This window comes from Papaver somniferum, chromosome 2, assembly GCF_003573695.1.
Source record: "Papaver somniferum cultivar HN1 chromosome 2, ASM357369v1, whole genome shotgun sequence".
NCBI lineage: Eukaryota > Viridiplantae > Streptophyta > Magnoliopsida > Ranunculales > Papaveraceae > Papaver > Papaver somniferum.
In genome coordinates, this window is record NC_039359.1 from 74,159,435 (window position 1) to 74,163,786 (window position 4,352).

The 4,352-nt window shown below is 38.1% G+C and overlaps 2 non-coding genes across 2 annotated transcripts; both read left to right on the forward strand.

The window, feature by feature from the left end:
• The first annotated feature begins 2,741 nt into the window (after positions 1-2,741).
• LOC113354701 lies at positions 2,742-2,941 on the forward strand. Its single transcript, XR_003361980.1, has one exon. It is a non-coding gene; the product is annotated as a U2 spliceosomal RNA (small nuclear RNA).
• Positions 2,942-3,898: 957 nt separating this feature from the next.
• LOC113354861 lies at positions 3,899-4,018 on the forward strand. Its single transcript, XR_003362065.1, has one exon. It is a non-coding gene; the product is annotated as a U5 spliceosomal RNA (small nuclear RNA).
• The last annotated feature ends 334 nt before the right edge of the window (positions 4,019-4,352 follow it).

The window sequence follows — 4,352 nt, forward strand, 5'->3', positions numbered from 1 at the left end:
CAAAGGGAGATTAGATGAGCGAAATTAATTTGAAAATGCCAGAACTCTGGAGAAAATGTTTATTTATGGTGATCAGTCTTGATATGGAAAGCGAAAAAGTAATCATGGTTGTTCTCACTTGAGTTATCGAGTCTTTCAAGTGCCCCTGCAAGTTGTATGCCCAAATTGTATTCTCACTTGGGTTAGGAGGTCAGTCCTCTTTACATTTCTCTATTTGAAATGGTATATAATTTCAAGCATCGTTTCATTTCGGTGTTTTACTATGCTGCTAGTGTGTCCTTATCTTAATGTGCAGTGCAAGCCGTGGCGTTTTAACTGTAAAACAATTTATTGTTTACTCTTGTCCCACTGTGAAAGAAAGCCTTAACATACTCATGTTGCAATTTTGTTCGAATGTGTTTGCAGATGTGGATCTCCAATGGTGGGTACGATGAATATGGTCCATCCATTGTCCACCGGCAGTGCTTTTAATCTAAGTTGGTGTATAAGGAGAAACTACTGGTGATGATGGTTGGTTACTACTTTTTGGTTGGGTTTCTGAGGCCATCTTGTGTCGTTTGGAGTTCATGCTTCTCAGTTTCTAGTGTTCTAGAGCCTAAAACAAAAGGTCAGTGTGCTAGCTATTGCTGCTGCTAAACTTCACAACAGATAAATAAACCTGGTACTGTTCTTGGTGTTTCTTGTTTATATTTCTCATGATAAGTTATGCAGTCCAGAAAACGGTTGGTTGATGCAGTGTGCAATTGGTGTTGGTTGGATGTATTGTGTGCAGTATTGCGAAAATGGAGATGCGAATAGTGATGCATAGCAGGTTATGCATCTACAAAATTTGTTGCATAACTTGTTATGCATTCACGGAACTGGTTGCGTAACACGTTCTGCAGTTTTTTTTTTTGCATAATTTGGTATGCAGTCCAGAAAACGGTTGCATAACATGTTGTGCAGCTACTTTTTTCTTAGTATTGAAACCAAAAAAAAGTAAGGCTGCATAACTTGTCATGCACCTACGATAATATCTACATAACATGTTATGCAGTCGTGAAAATGGATGCATGACCTGTTATGCATCCGAAAATATGACTGCATAATGCATTATGCATCGAGAAAATTGTTGCACAATCTTTTATGCATCGAGAAAATAGATGCATAACCTGATATGCATCCGTAAATATGGGATGCATACTGCATTATGCATCAATTTTTTTATGGACGCACTAAAATCAACCAAAACAATGGTTACATAACTTGTTATAGATGCATACTTTTATTATCCAAATGCATAATTTGTTATGCAGTGGAGAAAATGGTAGCATAATTCGTTATGCGTCTGCAGAATGTGTTATTCATCCTTTTTGGTGGCTGCATAATAGTTATGTATCAAGTTTTCGAAAAATTTTCCTAAATTGATGATCATCTCCGATTTTTTCGTGAAAAACAAAAATTGGATATTCTTGTTTGTACTCGTTGCGTAGCTCTCTTAAAAAGATTGCCAACGGTATAAAATCTGTAAAATTCCAAGGCGCGGATTTTTATATATGTTATGTCCAAGTTGCGCTTCCAATTATACTCCTGAAAAATTAGGCTGCATAAGTTATGTCTGAAAAAATAGTATGCATAACGAGTTATGTATTGATTCTTAATAATTTCATATAATTATGGGTGTCAAAGAAATAATTATGGGTGTCACGGTACCCAAAATTAATTATGGGCCTGACAATGATAATATTTTTTTTTTGGGTCTCCCCCTAATTTCCCCATTCGCTAAACTAGAATTTCACTAGTGAAAAGACAACTCTAAAGAACCAGGCGATCATACAAGGGAAATGCTGATTTAATCCCCTAGGATCATAATTCTAATTAGCCTTTCTACGTTTTCCATGATTACTGATTTATTTCTTAGCTTTGTTTCTATTATCAAAATGCTCTGTTGGCTGTGATATTCATCTAGCTAGGATTCATGCATTCATACTCTTTATGACTTGAACATTAATCTTCTACCATTCTCTAGGACTATCACTTCACAGTGTTCAAGTAAAGCATACGAAACTTTTGATCAATAGCTAATTTGTCAATTCTGTATTAGGTTTAATTTCCTTTCTTATATACTTACTTTACAGGGGCGGTGAAGGTTATCTCAGAGTCTAGGAGCGGTGAAGGTCTCTTAAAGAGTTCCTTCCGTGGAATTTTGTGGTGTACAGAAGAATATGGTGATTGAGAACATTTAACAATAGCTAAATTCTTTTCTTTCGCAGATAACTTGTGTTTGTAAAGGCACTACCCAAACTCAGCCTGAAACCTTGGTTTCAAATTTCTCAGTTTCTAATAAAAATCTTGAGCCAATCCTTGTTGTTGCAAGTTTCGAAGTTTACATAAAGAATTCAACCAAAACCAATTATGCTCACAACCCAGTCTGTTGAATAAATTAGTTAAAAGCTTCTGAGAATTAGTTAAAAGCTTTGTTTCCTCCTTGAGGCCTGAGGTCATAAACTTAAGCTGTCTCAAGCTTTGTGCTTACCGCTAAGCACATATCCGTTGCCAACTCTTATTTTGGTACGTTCCAGTGAAGCTGTGAGAAGATAGAAAATTATAAGGTTTCCTACTACCATCAATCAAGCCAGTTGGATACGAAAACATCGGCACCTAGCGGCAGCAAACCAGAGATTTAGTCCCACATAGACTAGTTAAAGCCGAGGAATGGAAACAAGAGAATATAAAACCAGAAGCTTAAACTGAGAACAAGCATACCTTTCTCGGCCTTTTGGCTAAGATCAAGTGTAGTATCTGTTCTTATCAGTTTAATATCTGATATGTGAGCCATCGGCTCACACGATATTAAATTAATTTTTTTCATGGGGGAGTTCCCATCACAGTAGCTTGCTGCTCTGGGGTTCTCATGCGTCGCCCTTGCGTTGCACTATTGCAAAGGCCTGGCGCACCCCCACCAATCCATTAAAACTAAAATTTTAGGCTATCTTGTTCGGAGGAATGCTCAACTCTATAGCAAACCATTTTTGAGCTTCCGTGGACTGTATATACTTGCTCCCCTTGGTCCGTTGAAAAGCACCAGTGCAAGAGAGGGAATAGCTGTAGTTGGAGCTTCTTGTCAGGATAAGTAGAATGACCACCAGAACTTCGTATTTGGGTAAAGTGGAACTGAACCCACTCTTATGGACCAAATAAACTGTGTTGGTAAATGAGTGAACCATTATTGATCTTGCATTACAGATTTTATTGCAGTCCGTGAACAGAAAAAAATCACTTACTTCTAGTTGCTTTCTCTCCACTCCTCTTCCATTCAGTCGAGTCTAGCCGAGCCAGTTTCCAATGAATAAAGGGACCAAGCACCTGATATAGCGTGTAGATGTTCTTCCTCCTACCTGACGAAGATTGACCAACAGATTGGACTAAACAAAGGAAGCTAAGATAACTATTGGCAGATTTTTGTAAGATTTGGTTGTATTGAACGCCAATCTTGATTTTGAAATATCAAACTCTACTGGAGACTTGATACCGACGGTAAGAATAATATATTTTTTTTTAATTTCTGGCCTTCTTCTACCATATCTTTATTTTTGACTCATCTACAGTCCTTAGCTTCTGAGCACAAACCCCTATCCAATTTATCATATGTGACGCCATTCTGGATGATCCCATCTATTGTCATTACGCGTTAACATCAATTAGGAAGGTAACCTTTCCTTTCCATCTCCTTTAGAAGCGGAATGAGTACAATCTATAAGTTTTGAATCCCACTATCCTTCCTTTGGATAAAATCCTAGAAATAAATCTGGACTATCTAATAACTTTAGAATGATTAGTCCCACAGAGGCTAGGAAGCACACCTCTACTCGAAATGCTTTGTATAAAATAAGCACTTGACTGTAGCTATTAATTCACGCAGCCGTGCGGTAAGCACAAAGCGAACTATTCTTTCGCCTTTTACTAAAGAATACCGTGTGCTTGCCGTTTATAAGCGGCATACGCCTATTTTTGGAGGGTTTCTCTTTCTAAGAGGAACCCAACAATATTGAACTCCAAACTTTGTCGTCTCCAGCCTTGGTAAGCTCTGCCAGTTCAGTCAGCACTGTGTATGGTTCCTCTGCACCATTTAGTCTCCTGGACTTGGCTAACTTCTGCTAGTTCAGGCAGCATATTGTATGGTTCCTCTGCACTTAATCTGGCAAAAAGATGGAACCACCTGCAGAAACACCGAACACTTAAATAACAGATGCTCATATTATGTTCAACTAGCAACTGATGAAGGATACTAGGAGTGGATGGAATTAGGAGTGCACAGAAAGGCCTTACTTGAAGCTCTACTTGAGGAATTGCCGACTGATATGGTCCGTTTT